Raw genomic sequence first — 10,701 nt, forward strand, 5'->3', positions numbered from 1 at the left:
AAAAGATCAGATATTTATTCTCTACAACACCAGTAAACGTCTCATCCACGATCAAACAATTGATTCGTAGCAAAAAATCTGTAAGTTGAACTACTGTAAATTAAATTACAGATTGTTTAACAATATTATTTCTATAGATACAATTCATAAAGATAAATTAAGTAAGACAAGATTACATTCGTCTACAGTGACATGTCAGGGACAATTCAGAAATCCATTCGTTTTCTTAATAAAATTTCTCTTATCCTTGTATTGTCATTACTGCTGAAGATTAACTTGATGTATATCTTGTCCCAACGTTCTTAAAATTATTTTCTTTGCTTAATTCCAAGAAATTCGTTATTAAATTTTAATTCTAGATTAATTTCGTTGCAGGAGGAGATGCTGGATTTTTAGAAAATCCAGAAAGTCCACTAGTAATTATCGACTCGTTACAAATTCCTACCTGTGCCACGGATTAGTTTATCGTTAAACAAGGGAGATTCTTCACCAAAATATCGATCCATATCCGATTTAAAGTGGCATTAAAATAGGATTTGAAAGCAATTATCTTTAGGGTTTTCCATTATTACAATTAATTATTTTCTCTTAATGTGGTTAACACAATTCGTTAATGGATGGGACTCCCCAGATGCTAGATTTACTCTAATTTTATTGATGGTTACTTCGTGATTACTGATAAAACCGCTAATTATACTGTTTCAATACAAAATGTGTGAGGTTATTATTACTTCATAAAGTTCTGGTGATAAGTAATACACAGATAAATGGCCAAAATTAAAATTTATTTCGTGAAAAGTTTCCTTCCTATCTTCGGATCTGGATGTTGGATGCTCTACGTGATCCTTCACGTTCTACGTGATGCTCGTTCGACGTTACGCTTTAGTGAAGATTCGTCTACATAAAAGTAATGAAAGTTACATAAATGTGTGATTTAGGTGTTTGATTACGTCGTGTAAACCTGTGTCTACAGCGTAACTTTCAGAAAATTCATTGTTTTACTTCCCGGCTGTTATATATAACAGAGGAAAAGTATGGCAATCGATCAAAAAATGATCCCCCGTCTAAGATTTTAACATTTTTGGACTCGAGGGACCACGAGAAATGCAAAAATTTGGGGGTTTCATATACGTGTATGGGGACACGTTGATGTTTATCCAATTTAAAGCTTGATAACTCCTGTGTGTTTTGTCGAAAATTTTTGAAATTTTGCAGGAAAGTTTACTTATAAGGGGAATTGATAAGAATAAATTTTGCAGATTAAAGGTCAAGGGGATGGTGAGATATAGAGGAGTCTCGTGTCGTATCTCGAGTAGAGTCGGACTTAATGGAGATTTTACTGTTATTAGCATTTACAATTTTTATAAGATACATATCTATCCTCAAAATAAACCTTTTGTTATTTTATAGTAATTAATAATATTAAAAAAAATTTAAAACAATCTCCAAACAGATGGCGCCACACGCAATTTTTAACTCTTGTCTGGAAAGTTATGCAACTCGTTGCTGGATTTTTAAATGTATCTCTACTAGAAAAGATCAATTCAAGTGTATAAAACGAATAAAAATTGCATAAATATTTGATTTCAGTGTGTTATTATGTTGTATAAATCCATCATATGTATCAATTAGAATTTCTACATAGGAAACTTAAAAAAAATTCATTGTTGGGCTGCAATTTTTGAATTAAACACCTGTATATTTCCACGGCTGTCCGTCTGTCTAGCTGGTGCTTGTCTGTCCTTCGTTAATCTCTAGAATGGACTATGATTGATGAAAATCGAGACCATATGTGAAAAACTTAGGTGTGGAAACTCTGATTAGCTATATACTAACTTCCGGTTTTGACCGTCACGCGCAGTTTCAATTTGGGCCGGAAGTCACGTGATTTTAATTCAAAATTTTTCGGATAAGAGAGTTAGATAACCGGCATGACTGGATTGTTATCAGGAGAAGTATGATGTACAGGGGCGAGACATTTATAAATTAAGACCACATATGGAAAGCTTACGAGCAACTATATACGAACTTCAGGTCTGGACCGGAAATCACGTGACGTTTTCAAATTAAAATATGATTTAAAATTTCAGCCCGGCATCGCGACGACGTCACAATAAATAATTTTTAAATGTATCTTTTTACAGGAAGAGCTCTCAATCTTCGATTGAAATTGTTATTTTAAAAAAAAGAATGGAAATACATTTTTCTCTTATCTTAATTCTTATTTTACGCTCTTCAACTGTTAAATAAATTTGGAAAACTTTAAGTAAATTTTCGTATCAAACTCCCTTCAACTACTTGGCAAGTTGTTTATTTGACAGATTAGCAATTAAGCGAGTACAAATGATGCTTTCAAGAAGATGCGGAGGACGTAACCATAAAGTTGCAGTCGGAGACTCTCCAAAGAACCTTTAAATAAATTCTCTCACCTCTTCTTCTCGGTCTTCTTCATTACTCGTAATCTTTTCTCTTTAATTTACAATAATTTAGTGGTTTAAGGAGTGAATTTGTATGGTTTTGCCTTCCTTATCACCGTCCTTCGGTTGATTTAAGCATTTCTTTTATGATCCTTTCAATTTAGAAGGGGGAGGGATTTAGTTATGGACACGTAAATAATTACACGATAACATAAAGTTAGTTATTTATGAGGTGTCTAACCGGTTGAATGGAAATGATCATCAAGAGGAGGCTCGAGAGCAAGCGATAACCAAGTTACAACAACGTAACAATACTAATCTTATCAAAGTGTTTTATCTATCGTGTTTATTGCTCTCTCATCTTCTGCTTGTAGATCGAACAGGAAAAGCACAAGCCGATTAAATATTTTAAACGAATACCTAAATCCTTTATCTTCAAGAATAATTTCTATTAAAGACAAAAAGTTTTATCTGTGAGGCGATAAAACCGAATCCCTCCTCTTACTTAATTAGAAGAAACTGTTACTTTTAATAATACTTACTGTAGAAAGCCGGGATAATTAAATCTGATGGATGATAAGGATGAGGAAACACAATAACATCCTGCATCTTCCGTCTTTCATCTCGTTTCTGAGCTAGGAAATTAGAAAAAGTTAGATGCTGGATTTATTATCGAAGATACAGATTCCGACTGCTCTGCAGCTTCCAGATATGTAATTGATGGAAGCAATTCTATAATATATGCTAAATTCTCGTTTTTTTATTAAACATTTTGACTAGAAAACATTAAAAATATTTGAAATGTAAAGTCTGATATTGTTTTTATACTGTTTTAATATATATTTGTGTACTTTTTGTGTTATATGCTCTTTCGTGGATTCAATACATTACAATAAAATGAATCGTAACCGATTGTTACACCATTATTATTCCTTATGTATTATGGAACAAGTAAATACGACGTTTCAGCATCAGTATATCGTTGACAGCATCATGATAAAATGTTGCAGCATCAGTTTCAGCATCAGTATAACGTTGACAGCATCAGGATATGATGTCTCCGCATCAGTTTCAGCATTCAGAACACAATATACACGCATACTATGTGTTTAATAAGCCAAAATTTTGAAAAATTGACATGAAAAACGTAAGAAAAACTTTAAAGATTCTCAGTTGCGACTTCGACACCGAAGAAAATTCTTCCTCCTGTAATTATTTACATAAGTTAAGGATTATTTTCTATGTAGATTTTCAATTTTGCTCTCAATTAATCGATTGTTTAGAGTGATTTTCACTCAACACAAAAATAATTTGTGATTTTTTAAAACAATACCCGAGAGTGTAATGTCATGAAGTTGAAACGACTTCATGAAATTTTAATATGGCTTGTAAGAATCATTTTATAATTATTCGATTTCGCTTTGTTAAACTGAGTTATACACAAATTAACCCCCGTTTCTCTGTCAACCTGTGTGAGTCGCAAATAAATAAATAAACAGTAATTTACTGCTGTCAGAATTGTAATAATTGTAATTAGTATTATAATTACTGCTTATATTTAAATTATAATTTTCGTAACCTTTTATCTCATTAATGCTATTCGTTTCACAGCAAATTATCGCATCTTCATTTCATTTTCTTCTAAGATGCGAAGAATTTCTATTGAGAATCTTAGAGTTTTAGTATCATTTTTGCAATCTAAAGATAATTTTTCGTCAATTTTTGAAAGAAATTCTAGAAAATTTGGCTTTTCAAGAATACTGCAGCAGCAACCATCAACAGAGCGGACACATGGAACAGCTAAAAGTAGAGCGTTATTCATACACAATATTAAAAGTGTTGATTACCCATTCTTCAAGATCAGCAAGAGTAAACTCTCTTGAATCCCTCATCAATTTAAGAATAGTGATTCATCGAGTTAACTTTACACTTTCTGTAATATTTCACTCGTAAATTTCGTGTATTTTGAGTAATTTATAACGATATAAACAATATATGTGTATGCTTTTTTTTGTTTCATGAAGTCCTCCGGTTATTATTGATTCCTGAATTTATAAAGTTAAAAGTTGACTACTAATGATAAAACAATTTTACAATTTTTGGGTTATTTTACAGCTTTAAATGCTAAATAAACCATTATGAATCGTCAGATTGCAGTTCTTTAAACTGCACTTTAAAGAATCTGCCTCTTGAAATTGATTCCTCATTCAATCAGTTTGAAGAATAAGAATATTTAAATCCTTCGACAAAAAATTACTTCAGGGAAGCAGAATCTTTAAATCTTTTCAAAGAGGAATCAGTCTGAGGAAGCAGAATCTTTGAATCAGTCTGAGGAAGCAGAATCTGAGGAAGCAGAATCTTTGAATCAGTCTGAGGAAGCAGAACCTTTAAATCTTTCGAAGAGGAATCAGTCTGAGGAAGCAGAATCTTTGAATCAGTCTGAGGAAGCAGAACCTTTAAATCTTTCGAAGAGGAATCAGTCTGAGGAAGCAGAATCTTTGAATCAGTCTGAGGAAGCAGAACCTTTAAATCTTTCGAAGAGGAATCAGTCTGAGGAAGCAGAATCTTTGAATCAGTCTGAGGAAGCAGAACCTTTAAATCTTTCGAAGAGGAATCAGTCTGAGGAAGCAGAATCTTTGAATCAGTCTGAGGAAGCAGAACCTTTAAATCTTTCGAAGAGGAATCAGTCTGAGGAAGCAGAATCTTTGAATCAGTCTGAGGAAGCAGAACCTTTAAATCTTTCGAAGAGGAATCAGTCTGAGGAAGCAGAATCTTTGAATCAGTCTGAGGAAGCAGAACCTTTAAATCTTTCGAAGAGGAATCAGTCTGAGGAAGCAGAATCTTTGAATCAGTCTGAGGAAGCAGAATCTTTGAATCAGTCTGAGGAAGCAGAACCTTTAAATCTTTCGAAGAGGAATCAGTCTGAGGAAGCAGAATCTTTAATTCTTTCGAAGAGACAGAATTTCTATCGAATTGCAATTATATTTTTTATAAAAATTTAAAAAGATTCGGTTGCAATTCTTGGAGGAAACGTCATATTGCAGTTATAAGAACAGCAATCTGAGGATTCTTCCACAAACTCCAACCAAAAATCCTCATAAACGAGGATGATTGTCATCCCGTGAGGTTAGAAAAATGCGAAACAATAATATATCTTCGAATCTTTCAATGGAGCAATACATTTAATAAAATTCCGAATCGCATTTACTTGATGGAAAAGAATCGTTGACAATCACCAAATTCAACCATATCCATCATCTCATTCCATTAATGTTTTGTTACGCTTTCCATTACCTTATGAAATATTCTTCAACATTAAAAATAATAATAATAAATATTTTCGTCTGCCATTTTCGTGATTCTGTACGAGATAAATTCGTTTTTATACGAATAAAAACTGTGATTTATGGATGATAAATCGGGCACAATTCAAACAGATAAGTGTAGACAGCTCGTTAAGTAGTGTGATATTTGTAGAAATTAATAAATGTCGAATTGCAATTTTTTAATTATCTTCTAATTTAAAAAACCACGTAATTTTCGGCCTGTCTAGGATGAAAGTTTGTACATAATTAATCGCGGCTTCAGGCCCCTAATCTGGTCTTGATTTTTATCTGGAGATTAACGAAGGTCAGACATACAGATGGGAATGTTTAAGTCTGAAATTTGAAAATTACATCCCAACAAATCCCTCCTTATCTTTATACTTTCATTGACTTGTGATTATTAAAAGAAATTCTTACGAAAATTATAGATTTTCTTTCGTGCATTTGGCGTTATTCTGTAATCAAAATCTGGTTCTCGTGCGAATTTTTATATCTTTTCCGTGTAAATTAGAATCAATGCTTTTATTTATTACAGTATTACACACTTTTACCCTAAAATTTGGGGGTCAAGTTTATTGAATAAGTTAAGATTAGTTCGTAACTATTACCTTTAATACAACGAAGTTCTGGTAGAAAGTGCATTACAGTAAGAGGAGCAAAATTACATTGCTATGTTACTCGGATGCTTTACATAGTACACGTGGTCAACTGACAATTTGTAAATTCCCCCTCTTTAAACCTGTTTAATTATAATGTATAAATATTACATTTTCTTTAGATTAAGCAGAAATTCGCACTGTAAATCCGAGTGCTCAGCATCAATTCTAGCGCCTCCTCATCATCTCTTAGTACTCAAATCTTTCAGATAAATGGTCGTCTCGTTTATTTTTCTCTGCATTTAGATTATAATTTCTAATAATTATAATTAGAAAAAAAAGTAATATCCAATTACGGAGATGTGAAATTTAATTGAGATTAAAACGAGTGTTAAACGTTTGGGTCGTTACAATTCATTTGCCAAATTGAATCAATAGCAATAAATGAATAACTCTGCTTGGTCCCTCTGTGGACTGTAAATCCCAGAAAGTGTACTTACATTTGTCATGGCGAAGAAATTATAGTTAATGGCACTTCCTGTTTTTCCTGTATCTCTATTATGTCCTCGACAGCTGGATATCTCGTAGGGAGCAGAACAATCTCTGCTCGAAGAGAGATAGTAATGTTATTGTTTTTATCAAATCGGATCTCTAGTCTTTTGTCAAGGGTAGATTTTTCCATAATCCTTCGAAGAGGCAATTGAAATCGATCATACTTACACTCTTACGTCTTATATTCCCGTGTGTAAATATAAATTTAAACACCAGAGTAACGCTTTTAATAAAACAATTACATTTCCTGTGTAGGACAAGGGTCAAATCCTCTATACATTTTTGAGGGGAGAACTTTACCACTTCTTTAATGATATACAATTATATTTCCTGTGTAGGAGAAGAGAAGAAAGGTCAAAACGTCAAACCATTTACCAATTTTTTAGGGCAGAACTTTGCTTGCTCCTGAATATCCTGCAATCAGAAGATACGCATCAGTATCATGTAAGAGACTTCCAGTTCAAAAAAATATCTTTATAATTACGAATTAAGTGTTAATAATTGATTAGAGTCATTAGTATAATGGTTAACAAGTTTGTTTGGAGTATAAATAAACACTACGACTAAACATTGTTGAATTGTTTAAGTACAACTAAACACAACAAACGTAGCTGAAGCATTATCTCATTATTAAACAAACCTATTTTTCGGTTGTTCTGTGCAACTTTTTTAAATTTCTACTTAATTAACAATATCATCTTTTGGGTTTTATAATGTCTTGACGGATCGTAATTAACGTTAATCCTGGAAGAACTTCGGAGAAATTAAATTTGTTTCCAATTAAGAAGAAAATATTTTTTGTGGATTTTCGTGTGCATTATTAAATTTGTGACAGTATACAGCTTTGTTTATAAATATATAAAAAATTATTATTATTTTGTTTTGATTTTTATGTCTTGATTTACGCTTATCCGTTATACTTCTTTTAAGAATGTTTCTTTCACTGCATGGCACCACTCCATGCAGTGAAAGCAACATTCGCCTTTAACTTTTAATTCTCGTTAATAATTTCTCTGAAATACACGAATATACATAAAAAATGTAAAAGTGTGTCCTAGATACTAGAATAAGTAGAGTTATACTTCTTTTATAAGTACAGTATTACAATGTTCAAGCATAAAAGATTAAATGCAATATATATATAAGTGAAGAGACTCTTCACAGTGGTGTACTATTCAGTTAATTAGGCTGTAATTTTTCAAATTGAACGACCTATAACCTATACATTTCCACCGTCGTCTGTCTGTCTGTTCGTCTGTCCTTTCTTAATCACGGAAACGGAGTTAGATAGATAAATAAAAATCGAGACCAGATATGTAAAGCTTAGAGGCTTGAGACTACGATTAACTGTATATAAACTTTTGTTCTGGACCGGAAATTACGTGTTTTTTAAATTAAATGGATGATTAAAAATTGTAGTTCGATGTCACAATAAATAATCGGTCGTTATTGATAAATATTGCTTTAAATAATTGTAAATTCTGATTCAATTTGTTTATATAATGGAATCATTATCAAGGATTATCAATACTTCAAAGGAGTAGGAATATTGTGATTTTTTCAATTAAAAAAAAAACATTTGGTCACGTTTTAAATTCGATCAGGTGACATTTTGTCCATTTAATTATATTTTGGATGTCTCTTATCCTTGCAAACACTTAGAAAAGAGCTTATTTGGTTTTACTTTATCCCCTGAGGCACGTACAGTACACACACTCTCTAGTTGTTAGCGTGTTTTAACCTTACACTACTTGTGTGTGATACGTCAAGAATACATTTATGTACAAAAAAAGAGTTTAATATTTTACATTTTTAGCAATTTTTCAAGTGAATTGAATATCGAAATTAACTTTAAACAAAAGATTATATAAATAGTTTAAAAATTTTCACATGATTTCATCTCCTGGGGACTAATTTAAATGTAATCTGCTAAGGATAATGATTTCGGTTGAAATTACACGCAAAATTTTTATAATAGTTTGTTATTTTGATATATATTTTACTTTATCTCTATGGTTTTAAGCTAAGATAAATACCGATAAATTTGCATAATACGGAATTACGTATTCTAATTTTAAATAATTACAATTAAATGATTAAAATTAATATTTTAAACGTAACTTTTTTATTAATTTTTAAAAATTATATCAATAATAAACTTGCTGAACGACGATTGGTCGAAAACATGACTATCTTAACAACGATTGGTAGAAAACATGTCTATCTTAACAGTTATTGGTGGAAAGCATGTCTATCTTAACAACGATTGGTCAGAAGAGAAGTAGACAGTAATTCCCCATTATTTGAATAATCAACTGTTAAAATTCGATTTGATGGATGTTTTACGTAGAAATTTACTTAAATTTTTTATTCAATAAATGTATTTTAAAAATTCGTGTATATAATCCTGTGATAATGTTTCAACTAAGCTTACATATAAGTGATAATACATGAAATACGTAACTTTATATCTCCGAGACAGTAGTTTTTGTACCTTACCCTTGAAACAATTCGTAAGATAGAGAATTACGAATCGAAAGACAGTTAAAACAGAGTTTATAGTGTCTCTTCTGCTGTGTTCTACGTCGTTATCTGTGTTTCGTGTGAATAAAAGCCTCATTTCTCAGGTTTTTTCGTATAGATTGCATTCTTATTCGCTCTTTGAGATAAACATCACGCTCGCATTTACGGTGGTTTTTTTCTAGTAATTGGTCTCTCTGCGTCATCGATAATCATTAGATACTCCCATTACAACCAAACTCGGTTTCCTTCTCCTACTTTCTACGTATGAACTGCAAATTTATCTTTCGAATACGGTTTCCTAGAAGCCAAGATTATAATTTACAGCATTAAAAAATACCTGAGAAAGAACATAAATTTATGCAATTGTTACCTTCGTCTCCTGTCATCTTCGACTCGTTCTATTGGTGTGTAGGTTACTTACAACGTTACAGAAGCTGCATAATATCATAAAGAACGACGTAACGAGTCTATATTCTACAAATTCAATCATATAAGAGCATTATAAAATTGATTTATGGTGTATATTTATGTAAAATTAACATGAAAGAATGGGCATAATTTTTATTAGAATTTCCGAAGCTATATCCATAAATTTAACTGGAGTTAATGTCCTTAATACTTCGTTATGGTACGTAACGTAATTCGATGCGATAGGCACCATGCCACGCAGTAACTTTAGTGCAATGTTAAATTCATGAAGTCTAATTAAATCGAGGGATAAATAATGATGTTGTTACTAAGCTTCCAGATCAATTACATAAATCCGACATACACTGCATAATGGTATGGTTCCAATGGGATATTCATCATCACATAACCGAACTTTAAGTAGCCCGTAACTATTATATCTAAATCATTTCGGGCTACACCTATCGAACAATTCGTTTGTCTGTCTGTCAGGCGTGATGTATGGAAACTGTTTTCTAAACTTAGTTTGTTTGTGGAGTTGAATGGGTGATAAGGAACACGTTTACACCTGAATGCGATAAATTATGGTCACGGATATATATCGATGTAAGTCGAGACTTTATTTTTCCAGACAGTAGAAGGCATTGGTGTAACTTTCATTAGTCATTTCTCTCCCTTTTTTTATTATCGTATGGAAAGCCAAAAGTGGAACTTCATTCAATAAAGGAGATTTGACAGATGAGGAGTCGTTCGAATTTCCAAATGCATCCTCAGAAAAAACCTTTGGTGGAACCTATAAAGATTTATATCGATTTGCATCTACGTTTTCAGTTCTATAAATCAATGTAGTCCTGAATGAATGCATTGGATATTCATTGT

The 10,701-nt window shown here is 31.9% G+C and overlaps 1 long non-coding RNA gene across 1 annotated transcript; it reads right to left on the minus strand.

Annotated features, from left to right (window-relative positions):
- Positions 1–288: 288 nt before the first annotated feature.
- Positions 289–7,727, minus strand: LOC136972036 (uncharacterized). Its single transcript, XR_010880271.1, has 3 exons — positions 7,532–7,727; positions 2,960–3,052; positions 289–897 (listed from the first exon to the last, which is right to left on the minus strand). It is a non-coding gene; the product is annotated as an uncharacterized lncRNA (long non-coding RNA).
- Positions 7,728–10,701: the final 2,974 nt, after the last annotated feature.

Source organism: Centruroides vittatus, unplaced genomic scaffold (assembly GCF_030686945.1).
Source record: "Centruroides vittatus isolate TY-2023 unplaced genomic scaffold, ASM3068694v2 contig_2747, whole genome shotgun sequence".
In the NCBI taxonomy this organism is placed as follows: Eukaryota; Metazoa; Arthropoda; class Arachnida; order Scorpiones; family Buthidae; genus Centruroides; species Centruroides vittatus.